At 41.4% G+C, this 18,978-nt stretch overlaps 1 long non-coding RNA gene across 1 annotated transcript in view; it reads left to right on the top strand.

Annotated features, from left to right (window-relative positions):
• The first annotated feature begins 2,658 nt into the window (after positions 1-2,658).
• The window catches only part of LOC308478763, a 47,178-nt gene continuing 30,858 nt past the window's right edge, over positions 2,659-18,978 (top strand). Inside the window, exons 1-2 of the long non-coding RNA XR_013987242.1 lie at positions 2,659-2,709; positions 14,020-14,124. This is a non-coding gene — a long non-coding RNA (uncharacterized lncRNA). The remainder of the gene's footprint in view (positions 2,710-14,019; positions 14,125-18,978) is intronic.

Here is an 18,978-nt window from a genome sequence, read left to right as displayed (position 1 = left end):
AATATGCTGGAGTTTCCAGCGTTGCATAGAAAGAAGTTCTATTGATTTCAGTGCAAGGGTAGGGGAAAGCATTTAGTTCAGTGCACACCTTGATGCAACCCTATGCAATTTGCACTAGATGAGATGAAACACCGAAAATGTACACTTTCAAAAAAGTTGTAAAGCTTTGCACAAAAAAATGTGTATCTCTATTATTTGTTTCATTCCATTCATGAATTACTTACATAACAATCCAAGGCAACAATAAAAGCATCAACATTTAATTTCATATTGAAGAAACAACTTTATTAGTCAGAAATGTTCATAAATGCATATAAGTGAAAATGGCATACAAAAATCCACTTTTAAAGGCAAAGTTGTGTATATAAAAAAAGGTAAAGGACCCCTGGCAGTTAAGTCCAGTCGCAGACGACTCTGGGGTTCCGGCGCTCATCTCGCTTTACAGGCCGAGGGAGCCGGCGTTTGTTCGCAGACAGTTTTTCCGGGTCATGTGGCCAGCATGACTAAGCCGCTTCTGGTGCAATGGAACACTGAAACCAGAGCAGTGCATGGAAACGCCGTTTACCTTCCCGCTGGAGCGGTACCTATTTATCTACTTGCACTTTTTGGGGTGCTTTCAAACTGCTACGTTGGCAGGAGCTGGGACTGAGCAAAGGTAGCTCACCCCGTCATGGGGATTTGAACCACCAACCTTCTGATCAGCAAGCCCAAGAGGCTCAGTGGTTTAGACCACAGCGCCACCCATGTCCCATGTTGTGTATAAGAATGTGTTTATTCAGAAACATTTGCGCTGAAATTCTGATGAATTTTCAGGAGGACTTTGATTTTTTGTTTTGATTGCAAACTGATGTAGCAAAGTGGCAAACTAAACTGAGGACTGGAAAATGAGATTGAGATAAACTGAAACTGACAGATTCATCTACCCCTCTTTCAGTGGCACTTACTTCCAAGTGAACTTTATGGGTTCCTGGGGCAGTAGTTTCTGGCAGGAAATCTCCAGATGCCTTCCTTGAATTTTTAGCTTGTTTTCGCTTAGTTATTTACAATCATTCTTAACTCCCATTCACAAAAAAAAGTCTCTATGGAAGTGTAAAAATGTGAGAATACAATTATCCATACAATACAGTACTAAAACCCACCAAATTATCCTGACAGTATGAAGCAAGGTATGAAGCAGGCTAATGCACAGAGCCTAAAGAGTGTAGAGTAATACAAAATTCCACCTAAAATATGATCTAAGTTGCCTGGGCAAACAGGAAGGTCTTAGAAAGTGATTCTGGTACATGATGAACCTCTATGGCAGGGCTAGCCAATGTGGTACTGTCCAGATGTTTTGGACTACAATTTCCATTAACAGCTTTGTCATTGTCATATTGACTGGGACTGATGGGAGCTGTAGTCCACAACACCTGGTTCTCCCTTCTCTACATGGAAGGAAATGAAGAAAACTATAAGAAGTTCCTCCTGCATTTTCTGCATTCAGTGCCAAATTGGGAAATGAAGTTATCACCACAATTTCTCTCAACCTTCAGTTCCCCTTATCCATTTCATTCCTCCCCCCCCCCTCACTTGCAGCCTTATGTACTACAGAGGATGATGGAAGAGGATGGGTTAAAAGACCAGGTGAAAATGGTTGAGAAATAAGAAGATAGAGGCAATGCAGTCCTATGCATGTTCACTCAGAACTAAGTTTCACTGGGTTCAGTGTGGCCTACACTATAGTAAGTATGCTTAGGGTTGCATGCTCAGGCTAAACTTATGACCTTCCGTACACTGTCCACAATGTAATTTCTCAACACAATGCTAAATGTCAAAGTTAGAGTTCTGTCTGACCCTCAGGTCTGCAGGAACAGAAGATGGTTTTGTAAATGGCATTGTGAACTTCTGCCTACCACCAAGGTCTGTTTCACCAGCCATTGCTTAAATCCAGTGGTGCCTGACATTTCAAGGGAAATATTTTGTTGTTGTTTTCAACAGCAGAATTTTATAGAACCTTCAAAATGCTACCACTGTTCTGACGTTTGTGATAGTGGGATATTGCCATTATGATGTATTGTCACAGATTTTCTTTAATGTTCACATGAGGCCACAATGAGGCATAAAAGAAACTCTGGAACAAGGATGCAGCACCCCTAGGTACTTAGATCTCCATCTCATTTTGATCAGAGTGGATTTGGAATGACAATATGCTCCTCTCAATTCTTTCATGTTGGCAGATTTGAAAGCTTGGACATCAAGCCTCCATCTGAGGATCAGTCTTTAATAGATGGCCACAGTTCTGGTTTGCACAGAATGCTGTAGCATCAATCTAATTTCACTTTCTGAAGGTTGCATTTCTGAAACCATACCTAATGAATTGTATGATTGGTGTCTCGTCAATTTGGCCCAGGGTAATGGTTTCTGTGGGCTAGTAAACCCACAGCCTTTTTTGCAAGGCTGAATTTAATTAAACACGACTCTTAATTATCCTGCTTTGCTCTGTACTCTCCATGTCTCTGCAGCCCTAGTCAAATAGCACTCTCATTTAGTTGAGAGTCTGATTAAGAGGAACACTGTAGCTTGCAAAACAGCTGTTCCTACAGAATACTCACATGATGTGAAACACTGAGGTCATTGGCTGGGAGACAGTTGCTTAGCCACTGAGTTGTCTAAGTAACTTACAGGACCCCCATCAACGTTATGCCTCTGTTCTTCAGGTGGAAGAAGAAGGTAAGTATTATACAAATCTACTCCCTAACATTGTGTGAAATTCGGGGGGGGGGGGGAGACCTCAGTGTACTATTACCAGACTTATGGGCATGCATATACATACACATGCCAGTTTAACTGTCAAGCCCTCTTCCTGGGAATTGTGGATCTGTGAGGGGAAGGACCTAGCATCCTTGCCAAACTACAGATCCCAGGATTCTTTGGAGGGATCCACAGATGTTTAAAGTGGTATAATACTGCTTTAAATATATAGTGGCATATGCAGCCACAGTCTTTCAGAAAAGTTTAAAACCAAACCAAACCCTTCCTGCTGTTTTATTCCTACCAACAGCTTAAAGCCATTGACAAGTTCCGGTTTGGACCCTGTTCTTCAGTCGACTGTCAAAATCCTGGACGTCCCTTTTGGACTTAAATTATTGTGTTACCAGGGGAATTAATTCACTTGGCTAGATTTTTATGGCCATCTTAGATAAACAGCATGTAGTCATTTTGTTTTATTAGCATTGTGATCCATTTTTATAGCCCTGTGCTAGATAATGATGATAGGAAATGAGGGCACCTGAATAAATTTTTTAAGGGTTGCAGTCTCTCAGAGAACTTGCCCTTTTGCGAATGGCTTTATAACTAGTTTGTCACGGCTTGATAGCTTTGCACATGCATTTCCATGGCTCAGAGACTGGAGAGGAACTGTAAATATCTTACTACGAGCTTCTTGACATGTGGTACAGTTAAATAAAACAATATTAATCATGTTAATGTTTTCATTCCGCTGCCCTCTTTAATGCTTATCATGTCTCCAATATCAGTTGTTTCAACAAGTAATTGAATCATCCTTTCTCTTAAGGAAGGATGCATAATTTTCAGTCTGTCTAGGTTGATGGTGGTGGTGATGGCCCTTAGCTTAGATATCTTTTTGGAAAGATTGAACAAATTCAAGAACAATGAGTATCTCAACTGCTATTAGCCATAATTGTGAAACAGGGCTATACCTCTGCATGCTTGATGTTTTGGGTCATCCAAAGAAGATGGCCAATGGTACTTGTCCTTTCTTTGAGCTTCCAAAGTACATGGTTGATCACCAGTAGAAAGACAATGTGGACTAAATGGGTCCAAGACAGCACTGTATGCTGGTCATGGAGAAGGGGCTCTTCTGAACATCCATGTTCAATAAAACAATAAAATGTGGTCATTTCTGAATTTCTAAATGGCAGTTGGCTATAGGCTTCAGAGGTTAACAGCAATGCTTTCCTCAAGACTTAGCTGGTGCAGAATGCAGCCACTGGGGTATTGATTTATAGATATGACATCAATTTTGGAAAAAAATCCCACTAGTCTGTTCACCTCCAACCCCAGTTCACATTGCTGGTACTTACCTTTAAAGCCTCAAAGAAGCTTAGGACTCAGCTGTTGAGATTGGGATAGATTAGGAAGGATGGGAAAGAACTGAGAGAAAACAAACAAGTATAAAGTCTGGGTTAAGGACACACACAAGAGACAAGCTGAAACAAACTCTTTGTATGGTTCAGAGAACAAGCCAAAGAGTGACAAAAAAGGCACTGGGAAAAAGGTTTTATAAAATCAACATCTCTCCTCCAAAACATTGTGAGTGGAAAGTGCTGGGTGAGATTCTAGCCAAGAAGTGGAAGGCAGACCTATCATTGAACTGTCAACTTCCCTCTTCCGTTCCCCTATCCCCACCCTGGCATTTTCTTTATATGATATTACCTCATAGTTCTAAAATTTTTAGAGTACTTTAAGCACCAATTCCTCTTCCTGGTTAAATCTTAAACTGTAGCTGTTTCAGGGGAACAGGAGCATTCCTAGCAACTCTCAGACCCTTTATAAACTACAGTGCCATATTTCAAAAAGTAAGAACCAAAGTTGTTGAGTTGTTTTTTTTTAAAGAAAGGGCCAAAAAACCTGTGATTTTTCGATTGACTTGCCTAAGATTCAGGACAAAGTGCCACATTTCAGAAATTCCCCCCGAATGTCAATTCCACATTTGAAATCTCGGTAATGTCTGGGAAAATTTGTACATATGGCAGTCCTAGTTACCAGTTTCCAACAACTGGTATCCAGAAGCACACTGCATCTTATACTGGGAGTATATATACCACTATATCTATTTTGCTGAAATAGCAGCTTTGTCCTCTTCTAGAACTCCACTAATTTTAGTGGGAGTCTCTTAGCACTGAGAACCTCTGGCTAGCTTCCTTAGAAGAGAAAATCTCATTTGAAAATAATGCATCATAAACTCTTCTTTTTGACAGGAAGATTCGCCCTATCATTTCTAGATGCATCGAAATAAGATCAGATATTAGCTTCCCAGCTTTGCAGCCATAAAGGTTTTGAGGGAGAGGAAATCACAATCTTTCCCTCTGATCAGAGGGAAACATAATTCTTTGCAAAGGACACAAGAATCAATTACTGTAATTTTGCTTCCTGACCAGATGGAAAGAGCTGGCAGGATAAAGGGGATAGAACTAAGGGCAAGAAAGAAATACAATAAACTACGGAAAGAAGATTGTGTTATACAAGATTTCCCAATTAAAATATAATGTGGATATTTAATAAAGTTAAGCATTTTAAAATTTTGTATTCAAATGTCAACAACAGGTTAAATTTTCCTTTGCACGCACACACACAGCAGGTGGAATCCAGCAAAAAATAGTCATGAAAAAATGAATTGTAATGATATAGTTGAATGTGTCTGGATTTCAGTGGAGTTTAGTTATATGAATAACAGCACAATCCTCCTTATCTCTTATTCAGCAATACTTCCCATTGAGTTCAGTGGGTTATAAGATTGCAGTCTTAGGCTTATCATTCACCTAGAAGTTAACTCCACTGAACACAGTGGGTCTTACTTTGAGCAGACAGGTACAGGTTTGTGCTTGTCTTAAAGAGACAGATATTTATATTGATCAAAGAGATTTTGGCAGCGTGTTGAAGCAGTACAATACCTGGTTATGGGAGATGATAGTAGAATAAATATTACTTTAAACTCTCTGAAAAGACTGAATCTAGCCAGTGATCACCACAGAATTCAACATAATCATAATCATAATATTCAATTGGCTTAGCGCAGATGAGTTTTGTCACTGTATGACTATAATAAATTGAGAGAACAGTCTATTGTCTTATTTGAAAGTTGAATGGAAGAACATCTGAGATGGTAATGCTCTTGTCTTATTTGAAAGTTGAATGGAAGAACATCTGAGATGGTAAAGTCACGTAAGCCGTAACATGCTGGCCCTTTGGTTCATATGTGCATAAAAGTCATTTGATTGCTTACAAAACACCAGGGGTGGTAGTCAACCAAGTTTTACTCAGACAAGATCCATTGATTCCAGTAGGTTTAATCTGAGTATAACTTACCTGACAATCACCCTAGATCAGGGGTGTCAAACTCAAATTCATCGGGGGCCGCGGCGCCGCTAGAGGGCAGACGTTCTCTGGCTTGTAGGCTGCCGCGCATGCGCTGAAGAGGTGGCTTTCTTGTGTCAAAAAAAGAAAGAAAGCGAGAATAAAAAGTGAAGGCTGGCGGCCGGCGGCAGCTACACAGGCCACATGATGAGGTCTGGCGGGCCGGATTCGGCCCGCGGGCCTTGTGTTTGACACCCGTGCCCTAGATTCACAACTGAATGTGTGAATAAACTCTTTTTAAAAGTACCATATTTGAGAGGTAAAAATTTATCTTGGCAGAGATGAGCAGGTGGCTGAACTGTGACAGTTCATACATACATACATACCTGACATCACCTGTTGTTGCATGTGAACCAGTCCTTAGAAATGGCATTCAGAAATCATTTCAAAAAGTCAGCATTCAGACCTTTTAATTGTGGTCTTAGCTCTTCTTAGTGGACATTTTCTTTTTTAGTATCCACCTAAACTGCAATAATGTACAGAATAACCCACTGGGGATTGCTTTTCTTTTTTTTTAGCCTAAAATGTCAATAACACTTGTTTGCATTATGCATTTTAGATGGATATTTCCCCACGCAGTGTATATATCTTATAGGTATAATGAGCATCTTATTGTTTTGTCAGCCGTCAAATACAAAGCTAAAATGGAAATGCAGCTGACAAAAATGATATATTTGCATTATTAGCAATTCTGTTCTTGTTTCTTAGTGCATGTTCATCTGGCAAGGATGCTGCTGGTTACATCATTTGATTTCAACCAGGAAGGTCCTAACAGATGTATATACGTGTGTGTGTGAGACAGACAGAGAGAGAGGGGGGGGGGAGAGAGAGAGAGAGAGAGAGAGAGAACACACATGGCCCAATTGTGTTAATTTATGGCTTAAGATCATGACATTCTCTGGCACAAATATAGAAGAAAACTTTGCTCTGAATTCAAAAACAAACACAGTCTACCTCATCACATTCTTCCATTTCTCTGGAATGGTCCCAGTCAAACTGAATCTGCAGAAACCCCCAGAAAATTCAAGATTCAGAGAATATTCTATTCCCCCTGATTAAATAATAATAAAAAGTCCTATAGCTGCCAAAGTAATAAAATCAGTACACTGTACATTATATCCTTTGAACTGGGAAATCATTTGTGTGACTGGTAATCACAAACAGTGCAGACATTTATTGACCCAACATTTATTGACTCAACATTCATTGTTGAGACAGGTGTTAAAATTTATGCACAGGAATCCTGATTCCAGACCAGTAGCAGATGGTATGGTGGGAATGGGCCACTCACTTGTTCTCCCTCCAGTTGTGTTGCCACTGTGTTTTGGGAAGGAGAGGAAAGGGGAGAGGTGGCAGTGAGAATTGCATGGTGCATCAGCGGATCCAATTTGGCATTCCTGCCAGAGTGCTTGCACTGTGCCCACCTCACCATAATACTAACTAAAAGCTGGTGCTCAAGTCACGGTGGGCTTTACCATGGATATTTTAATTATGTTTTCATAGAATCATAGAATTGTGGAATTGGAAGGGACCCTGAGCACCATCTAGCCCAGGGGTCAGCAACCTAAGGCCCATGGGCCACAAGCAGGCCATTTAGGGCCACCAGCCCATGAGCTGCCCCCGAACCGAGCCGTCCACTCGATGAGTCCTTGCATGCTGCACTAAACCACTCACTTCCATAGCACTGGAAATTGCGTCTGGGCATGCGCAGACGCAAAAAATCACATCTGCGCCGATGCCAGAAATCGTGTCTGTGCAGATGCCGGAAATCACAGGTGCACATGCACGCTCTGGCCCATGGAGGGATCTCCGCTGGAGTGAACCGGCTCAGGCGAGGTAAACCTTGCCGACCCCTAATCTAGTCCAACCCCTTGCAAGGCAGGAATATGCAATTGCCTCCATTATCTGATAATAATGAAGCCAATCTCGCACTTTGTTTTTTAGTTTCTCAAAACTCTGCCATTTCAGTCTATCTCCCTCTTGTTCCAAAATTTCCCAATATTTCGGCCACTTGGCCTCCATATTGAGCTTTTTCTGTGCTTTTGCTTCCATCGGTGACAACCACCTTGGGGTTTTGTTTTCCAATAAATCCTTATATCTTATCCAGACATTAAACAATGCTTTCCTGACAATATGATTCTTAAATGCTTTATGTGCTTTGACCTTATCATACCACAGATATGCATGCCATCCAAATACATTGTTAAAACCTTCTAGATCCAAAATGTCTGTATTTTCAAGAAGCAGCCATTCTTTCAACCAGCAAAAAGTTGCTGATTCATAGTAAAGTTTAAAGTCTGGCAGGGCAAATCCACCCCTTTCCTTTGCATCAGTTAATATCTTAAATTTTATTCTGGGCTTCTTGCCCTGCCAGACAAATCTAGAAATATCTCTCTGCCACTTCTTGAAGCAGTCCATTTTGTCCACAATTTGCAATGTTTGAAGCAAAAACAACATTCTAGGCAATACATTCATTTTTATCGCAGCAATACGACCCAGCAGTGAAAGCTTCAAGTTTGACCAAATTTCTAAATCTTTTTTCACTTCGGCCCAGCATTTTTCATAGTTGTCTTTAAATAAATTCCCATTTTTTGCTGTCATATTAATCCCCAGGTATTTCACTTTCTTAACCACTGTTAAGCCTGTCTCATTCTGAAACCTCTCTCTCTCAATCGCTGTTAAATTTTTCTCTAAAACCTTGGTTTTTAACTTATTCAGTTTAAATCCTGCAGCCTGACCAAATTCTTGAATCAGTTCTAAAACCCTTTTGGTACTAGATTCTGGCTCCTGTAACGTCAATACTAAGTCATCTGCAAATGCTCTCAATTTGTACTGTTTAGCTCCGACTTGTATACCTTTAACCAACTGGTCCCTTCTAATCATATTCAGCAAAACCTCCAGGACCGATATAAAAAGCAATGGGGAAATTGGGCAACCTTGTCGTGTCCCTTTTTCTATCTTAAATTCTTCCGTCACCACATTATTTACAATTAGTTTAGCCTTTTGTTCTGAATAAATTGCACTTATACCGTTTTCAAAGCCTTGGCCTACCCCCATCCCCTGTAGGTTCTTCTTCATAAAACTCCAAGAGATATTATCAAAAGCTTTCTCCGCGTCCACAAATATCAAAACTGCTTTAGTGTTTATGTTCACTTCTAGCTTTTCCAGAATATCAATTATATTCCTCAAATTGTCAGACAAGTGTCTTCCCGGGAGAAAGCCCGCTTGGTCTTTATGAATCTCTTCCATCAACACTTTTTTAAATCTCTTGGCCAAAATGTCTGCAAAAATTTTGTAATCCACAGTAAGTAATGATATGGGGCGGTAGTTCTTAAGCTGAGTCTTTTCAGTCTCTGTTTTATTATCAGATAATGGAGGCATATAATTTGGACAAGAAAATTGGTTTCCAGGTGGAAAAATCAAAATTAGAAACAGAACTGTTAGAACCCAAAACTAAGATTTTGTCAAAGATGTATAACTTGCTGTTGAAATGGAATACTCAGGATGAAACGGTGAAATCTGCTATGATTAAATGGGCACAAGATGTTGGACATAACATAATGATGGCTGACTGGGAACAGTTATGGACCACAGGTATGAAGTTTACAGCATGCAATGCCTTAAGAGAGAATATTATGAAAATGGTATACAGGTGGTACATGACCCCAGTCAAGCTTTCAAAAATCTATCATTTGCCCGATAATAAATGTTGGAAATGTAAAGAAACTGAAGGTACATTATTTCACCTTTGGTGGACGTGCCCAAGGATTAAGGCTTTCTGGGAGATGATCTATAATGAATTGAAAAAGGTATTTAAATATACCTTTTTGAAGAAACCAGAGGCCTTTCTCCTGGGCATAGTCGGCCAATTGGTGCCAAAGAAGGACAGAACCTTTTTTATGTATGCCACAACAGCAGCAAGAATACTCATTGCAAAGTATTGGAAGACACAAGATCTACCCACTCTGGAAGAATGGCAGATGAAGGTGATGGACTATATGGAACTGGCGGAAATGATGGCAGAATCCGAGACCAGGGAGAAGAGTCGGTGGAAGAAGATTGCAAGAAATTTAAAGACCATTTACAGAAATATTGTAAAATTAATGAATGTTAGAATGATGTTGGATAGAAATTAAGTGGTTTTCAGCTGTAATACTATAAGGGAATATGAAAAATGGATTACTAACAGGTAAAAATTTAACGCTACAATATTTTAAGACCAAAGATTAGGATAAATAAAGATGGTAAGGATTTGCTGAACCAACAAACCGAACTGGAATACAAAAAAGGGAGGCGTGAGGAGGTCCGGGAAACAAGCTAATGAAAAATAAGTAATGGAAAGATTGAGTTGTTTTTAACCTTTTTTATTTTGTATTTTCTTCTTTTTTTAATTTTTATTTTGTAATATTTTGAAAATCTTAATAAATATCATATATATATATATATATATATATATATATATATATATGGAATATGCAATTGCCTCAGGCAGCGATCGTACCTGCAACCTTGGCATTATCATCGCCACGCTCTAACCAGCTGAGCTGTAAGGAAAGTTCTGCCAGTAAAGTTGAAATAACATTTCTATGGGACTGGACAATGTTTCATTTCCATGGGAGCCAGTTCTTATGCTTCCAGTCGCTGCAAACTGCACAATATTTAATATCTGCAACACAGTGGGTGGTGGGACCAAAGGCAAAAAAAAGTGAATGTGTCTCTTACTTTGGTATGCTAGGCTACATTCCAGCTATGCAAAAGCCAGGGGCTTCTGTACACCTATGTACACCCTCTCTATCCCCACCCAGGCAAATGAGATGCATTATCACAGATCAAGGGTGCAAGCCAGCCAGGCAAAAAGCATTTGAGGGGGATGTGGGGCAAGGCCAGTGAGGAGTGTGACTTGGGGAAAGTGTGAGGTCCTGAGGGCCCGGAAGCCACAGGCCTGAGGCTCCTTGACCCTGATAGACACCCATCTAATCATTTTAAATAGCATTAATCAGTATTTCTGTAAACATTATCAAATATAAAAAGTCACAGTTGCATTGGCCACTTGGATAAATTGGGCTGCGATTCATTTGTGAGTGTAAAAGTCATTCCCCTCCCATTACACATTATGCTCTTGTGTTCACATCCTTTTATGTGTTAAATGAAAAGGTCGCCTTCCCCATTATCTGGCAATTACTCTTTTCAGTGTGAAAATTCATTACCTGCTTAAGAACTCCTTTGACTGTCACATATTTCAGTTGAAATGCAAGCGTTTCCCTCTTTCACTGTGGAACAGCACTCTGACTGTGACATGCTAGCCAGCTTAAAGGGTGAAACAAAGAGGCGAAACATGGAGTATAAATAGTGCGGCTTTGATCTCTCGTGGATGCAGATATTGTGCTGAAATCACCAAGGGTCACTTTGAAACAGCATGACTTCTTAGGCAGAAGCTCAGCTGTTCTGGGGGAATACTGAGAAGACTGCAACTTTTATGTGATCCTTAAATATACTGAATACAATCTACAATATCAGCCTGGAGAGGGCATAAGGTATACCGGGTATCATTCAGAAGATGAGCTAGAGAGGCATGAAGGTCCTATCTCAACAATAATGGTTGTTCAAAGATATAACGTTTCCAAAATCCTCATAAAGGCATGATGACATCACATAGTCTTTCCACACACATATATAGTTATATTTATATTTATTGATTTGGGGTTTTCTTTATACCTCAGGAATTTCTAAATGCAATACATAAATTCAAAGATTTCTGTGCTTAAAATACTGCAGTTTTGTGTGTTTCCTCCAATAAGTTGACCAGGAGGAAACGCTCAAGCAATGATATTGATGTAGCATAGACTGTCCCTATTTTCATCTGAGGAATGTTGGAGGGTATGCAATACTCAGAGATGAAACAGTCCAGAAACATTGGGAGAGCCATTGCTCTATGCCTTTTATCCCTTGTATGAGTTAAAATATCCCTACTTTCTGAAGTGAGGTTGCAAAGTTGCAAGAAAAAATAGTGTCTTTTTGGTGGTTACCATTATGTAGAAATTGCTCCCCTAAAAAATTGGTAGTTCTCTGCCACTTGTTTAATAATAGAAAACACACATTTGCTTGCTGCAAATTTGGTGAAGTGACCTGTGTATACAATTCAATCAGTCTCAGCCTTCAAGAAGAACTTACCCTGCCAGTTACTTTTAGCAATTGTGCCAAACTATTGATCCCCACCCACCCTTGAAGCAGTAATGATACAAAAGAAGGTGTCAAAAATCACCGCCCAATAAATCATGCTTCAAAACATTATAACACGTTGCGTTACTGATTACTCACCAAGTGACAATATTGCTCCTTCACAGAGACAAATGGGTTGCAACAAACTTGGCCTTGTGTCAGGAAACAGTTTATTCATGTTTGCACATTGTCAACACAATTCAGAAATTGCAACTCTGCAGGACGCACAGTATTCAAGATTTCTCACAGTACTTTTTCTTTTATTTTCATTTAGCAGGGCTAATGTTCCAGATGACACCTTTTGAGCCTGGGTAGCTGTGGCCAAATAACTGTTAATGCAGTGATTATTGCCGTGCCGTTGACTTGCATTGTTAGCCCCTTTTATGTGTTCAGGAGAGCAAATCTGGGCCAAAGGGTGGTAGGGGTGGGTGTAGGCATGCCAGGCCTACTTTCAAAGTCCCCATTCCTACATTCTCTACCCTTTAGCTTCCCCTGTTCGTCTGGACACGTTTAGAAGCCTGCCTGCAACTGTGAATCATGCATCATCATGGTTCCTGATCACAAAGAAAGCTTCCGACTGCATGCTTAGAAGACCCATGCTGACCTTTCTGCTCAGTGTGGGAACCTATGGGATGGATCAGGAACACCTTGCATGCCAGGGACATTGGTCGCAGAGCCACTGCACATGCGCCTTCTCCCTCTGAACACTTTATGCCCATGTACTTTCTTGTACAGAACTCTTGGAAATGTGGAAACTGTCAGGAGCTTAGCCTACACTCGAGTAGGACCCTGGTAGAGACACATGCCCGACTGGTATGTTCTCTCCCTCCTGGTCGATCGTTTGGGAGCTTCAAAAGCTTTCTTCTGCCCAAACATCACAGCGACTGATGCCAACCAATACTGGCACACTTAGGGATCCGCAGAGTTTGCACATCATGCGTAACAGACCTCAGCAACTCAGCATTTTGGCTAATCTACTTTATTTACATATAAACACACACGGAGCACTGCAACATGGCTCCCTCTCTCTCTAGCATCAGACAGCAAAGAGAAAAAACAAACAAACAAAGGACAGTAGTCCCACTTCACGAAACATAGTAACACAAACATCCTGTCTCCGTCACTTCCCACTCTGTGGAGTCAAAACATATACCATCATGTGATAGACAAAAATCCCATGACTGCAATCATGGAGCAGGAATTCTAACAGAAATTAGGGAAGTCCAAGTATTGATGGTTGAATCTCAAGTAAAAAAAGGGTTGGCCAGCTCATGATTTCTTTGCATTTGAGAACCTTCTATGAATTTTTGTTGAGTTGAGCCCTGACCTCTTTGTAGTTTGGGCCTGGTTTGACATGGGGTCGTTCTGATGCCTTGCCATGAGCCCTAACCTCCAGTACTACCACATAGCTCAGATGTAAAGCTTTCTTAAGAGTAATTGGTGGGGGGAGGTATGGAAAGATGATTTATCTCTCCCTAACTGAAAATGTTCTACTGCTGGTAGCAGCAGTTCCAAGGGCTGACAGTACACCCATGCAAGTCTGTTGTGACTTTTGTCACTGTGGGTGTAATGGGACCCAACCTTCCAAAAGAGGTGAAGCTAAAAAAAATTATTTCTGATTCATTTTGAAACAATGCAAACTCCTTGTTCTTCACTAACCCTTAGAAATGCTGTCTCCAGGATGGATCCCAGGAAGATGCTCCTCCCATTCAAGGAGAACCACAACTTTCAAGGAACCCCAAATGTCTGAGATTGAGGATAACATTTTAAGTAAGGTGACTAGCTGGTGGTTTTCAAATTGTGACCGTTTCTAAAAAGAGTAAGGTGGGAATTAGAAAAATAATACAAGAACAAATTGACAGTAAGATATTTAGGAATTTGACATACCACTATCTTTGCTGGCATCCAAAAATTAGTTATGAATCATTGTATAAAAAATACTCCTCTTTAATAGAACAGTGTAAATGCCTATATAAATATCATTTTCTCTTGTGTGGGATACCAGCAGTCAGAATTCTTTAATGCTAAAGCTACATTTACTTTTTTGATCCTTTTCCTATTATGTTGACAGAAGAGCAAATTAAAAACGGCAAAATTATTGTCAAACCTTATTTAGAAAGATAGAAGCACACAAATTAAGTTGATATAAGTTCAGGATGGATAAAAAAGGGGAAGGATAACTTCCCCTTCTGTCAAAATATACTTCTATGCATATTACATTAATTGGAGTTTGGGTTGGATTAATTAAGTGGATTAATTAATTAGATGATTGATTGGATTCAAGTTCCACAATCACAACTATGCCATTCTGAAGAGGCACTTATTGACATTGCAGTACAAGCAATACTCTGGTTCAACAACAGTTTATGTTTAAAACAAAGGTTGGGTTTTTTTAAAGTCCTAAAAGCAAATATTCTTTGAAAATTGGACAGTGTAAGATACAACTAACACATACAGATACATATATATATATGAATGATGAGATCATATTTTTGAAGAACAACTGATAATTTCTTTCTTTTTTCTTTTGAAATGTCACTAAGTGGGTTTAGCAATGTGTGAAAGAGGTTTCGGACTAATTATTTCCTTCATTTATTTTTTTAAAACACTATTTATTAAATTTTCCACTTGAACAATCCAATCAAACCATATTAAATATTCCAAATTATACATATTATTCAATAATCAAACAGTCCAAATATTATGCCAAATTATATAAAAAATTGGGAGGTATCTTCCCATGTTCTGAAATTGGGGGGCTCTGATCATCTCATACTTCTACTGCTTTCATAATTTTCACGATAGTTCCCATACATCATTCCGATGTTAATCCTCATTACTTTTCCTAGCCTCTGAGTTTATCAAACAAGCGAGATAAAACAAAACAATATATTCTGTGTGGAATTTACATCCAGTGTTCCCTCTGTATGTTCACAATATCTCTTCACAAAATGATGTTTCTGCCAAGCCAGTCCAAAAATCTTCTCACCTTGGGCAGCAGCCAAGTCAGTCCAGATAAAATCAAATCAAGGCATCTGCCCAATGCTTTTAAGACCAGCTGTCCTTCAAATGGTTAACCTGTCCAGGGAAGGTTTTGCCGTATAAAACTGGGAATGCAAATATTAAATAAGATATTAAATGGCACCTATCCCCCTAAGGCCCCACATTTAATTCTACAAGCTGATCTACTTCCGGTCATTGGCGCTCAGTTAATTGGAGCTGTGTCATTCCGATTCTAATTCCAGGCAAACTTCCAAAGTTTTTTTTGCGTCTCTCCAGTCATTCTCCAAATCAAGGTTGGGAAACTTTTTATCCTCTTCCAAATATATCTGCAGACAAATACTTTGAACTTGGTTTTCCACTTTTGAATAATTGTTATTTCCACACAGTTAATGATTAGTAGAGTCATATTATATCACCAAATACACCACCTCTCCAGTCTCGCTTGCTATAAATAATCAGGCAGGTGGTTCTTTCAGAGGAGGATTTTACCATATAACATAGCAAAATGAAAAATAATGACAAAGGAGGCTCACCCCCCCTTCCAGTTCCAACATACCAAGTCTACGTAGATGTTAATCCTTCTTCCATTCAAATTCTTTTTAGCACCTCAGTGGCTGAATTAATTAGCAAAGTAGTTTCTCCCCCTTCGCTCAGATCATGTCCAAAACTTAAATCCAATTTTTCATCTTAAGAATTGGAAGCTTGCTGCTAAATGGAGGCGACTTTGGAGAGTTGCCAAGAAACGTTCCGGGCTTTCCATCCAGCGCCCCCAGCCCCTCCTTCCTTCTGATTTTGGGGCGAAGTGTTGAGCGATCTGGGGATGAGCTGCCACTCCCCAGCCCAGGGAGTGTAGGGAGGCTGATTACTCCCATCTCAGCCTCTGATTCTGGAACATACGGCAGTGATGGAATTCAGCCATCCTCCATCGCACCTTGCTGGAAGCTCCTTGTAATTATTTCCTTCATTTTGAATGGACCATTCCTGAACGGGCAGTTGGAGAACTGAAGGCACATTCTGACTGTGACATTGTTTCTGTAGTTATGAACTGAGATTCAACAAATTTCAAGCACCGCCCAGGGGGCATATTTTCTTCCTAGAAAATACACACCTTACTGACTTAGGCTACCGACCTAACACCACTCGACTGTGAGTAAGCCCCACTGTACTTCTAAGTAGATATTGTTAGGCTTGCTTGGCAAGAGAAGAGATGGTTACAGCCCAGGTGTGTTGATACTGCCTGTGTCACCTGACATTTCATTTATTTGTTGTTTCTCAGATATTCTTTCATTATTTGCTCCGACTAATCTTTATCCACTTAAGAAATAAATCATTGTAGAATAATAAATCTGCAACTGAATCTGAAAGCTTGGCAATGAAAACTTTTTTTTCCTTTTTTTGCACAACCAAGCAATATTAAATGGGCACCTGCTAGGTCTGCTGTGACGGCTGTGATGGATTCCCTGCTCCGTGGAACATCAAATCCACACTTTGATTGAAGGATTACTTCATAAAAAGCAGCTGGTTTTGATCTTTAGGACGTTTGGTTCCAAAATGCTTTTCAAATCATCATATTAATTTCTGGTTTGATGAATGTATGGCACCTTTCCTTTCTTCGCAGCAGTCGATGTACCTCTGTACTTTCACAGATAAAAGTGTGTTCAGCACAAGCAATCCATTATTATATATCGGTTTCATTGGGTTGTACTTACAAAGCTGGATCAGTGGTGATTCATTTACACACATAAGGGGATTTTTCTCCACTGTTTGCCCTTTCCTCAGCCACATGAGAACAGAAGAAGAGCCTGCTGGATCAGGCCAATGGCCCGTCTAATCCAGCATCCTGTTGTCACAATGGACAACCAGATGCCTGTGGGAAACCAGCAAGCAGTATTCACTTGTCTAGTTCCCAGCAACTGGCATTAAGAAGCATTACTGCTTCCAACTTTCCTTTGGGAAGCTGTGCTTGTTGTTTGTTGCGTGTGTAGGTCCCCAGGCCACCTCTCAAATAACTTCACACATAACACGTAATTTTAGTTTTGGTTTTTGGGCACTATTTTGGCCACAACTTTATTAAAATACAAAATCAGTGAGTGGTTGTTTAGACATTGGTTATGACTATCTGTCCCCCCGCCTGGGACAGAACTGACATCCCGAGTGTGCTGGTCCCGGGGGGGGGGGGGAGGTACTAATACCGTAGCCGAAGTTCAGTCCAGAGTCACTAGCAGGGTAGACAATCACTAGATGAGACGCGAGGTCCGAAACAGGGAGCCGGGCGGGGGAGCAGGAACGCTGGTAGGGCAGCAGCAGGAAGCCAGGCGGGTAACAGGAACACTGGTAGAGCAGAAGCAGGGAGCCAGGCGGGGAACAGGAACACTGGTGGGTCAGCAGCGGGCAGCTGGGCGAGGAACAGGAACACCGGAGAGTCAGGAGCAGGAAGCCGGGCGTGGAACAGGCACACTGGGAGTGCAGATCTAGGTCTGGGTAAAGCAGGTACTCCACAACGACGTTGCTCCCGCAACCTGGGACCGGGCTGCCTGACCTTTATCTTCTTCTAAGGCCGGGGGCGGTCCCGGCCCCCAGGAGCCCCGCCTCTCTTGGCCTTAAGGCGAGCACTCCTCCTGGGAGAGACCAGTTCCCTTCGCCTCTCTGCCCTAAGCCTCTGCAGTTCAGCAGAGGCCGAAGGGTTACTGGGCCCCGGGGGAGGCTCACCTGTAGCCACTGAGTCCTCCAGCACCTCTGGGGCCAGAATGGTCTCACCTGGTGCCTGCCCCTGAGGATCTGGCACAGGTGCAGGCTCCTCAGCATCTAGGCCTTGCCCCAGTTCAGCCGGCCCTGGAGGCGGGGACTCCTGTGCCGGCTGGGATTCCTCCGGTTCACTCTCAGACTCGGAATCCCAGGCCATCACACCGAGGTCCAATCGGTAGCCAGTAGAAGAGAAAGTCAAACTGGGGGTCATTTGAGCTAAGCGTCGGACCCACGCCGCTCACCCCAGCAGCTCCCCGAAAGCTTGCCGGCCCTGGTCCCATGACAGGGATTCCCATGACAGGGATTGGGCGGCCCTGGTCCCATGACAGGGATTGGACGAAATCGTGGCAAGCCCCAGGATTCCTTTAATGGAATTCCCTTCAGCGCAATTGGAGGGGCAGGCACAGCCTATCCTGACCCCTCCACCACCAGCATATTATAACCAATGCCTAACCGCAACCTTACAAGTTGTGACGAATTGCTGAGTAGTAGGCAAAAACCAAATGGCACAGCCAATCACCAAATGGCAAAATTCCTACTAGGCCCCTGCTCCAAAGCAGACGACCCCATGACAGGCAAAGCAAGGTCAACCGGGAAAGAGGGCGGGCGGGCGGGCGGGTGATCCGATGCACTCTGCAAAGAGAAAGAGAAACCAGAGTGCACCAATATTTAAAGACTATGGTCCCACCCACCCAATTTGCAACATACAATTTGCCCCAGCAACCCAGTTACCCAATCATAGTGCCAGGCAAGAACTATTAACCTGCCTGGCAACAAGAGGCCTGGCGGCCCACACCGCAACACGTGCTCTCATTTATTGGAGAACACGCTTTGTGAGGATTGTGGCAGAGAGAAAAAGAGTGAAGCTCCTCTTTC

The sequence above is a fragment of the Podarcis pityusensis genome (genome assembly GCF_964106645.2).
Source record: "Podarcis pityusensis genome assembly, chromosome: 6".
Lineage (NCBI taxonomy): Eukaryota > Metazoa > Chordata > Lepidosauria > Squamata > Lacertidae > Podarcis > Podarcis pityusensis.
This window is presented reverse-complemented; position numbering and strand designations above follow the sequence as displayed.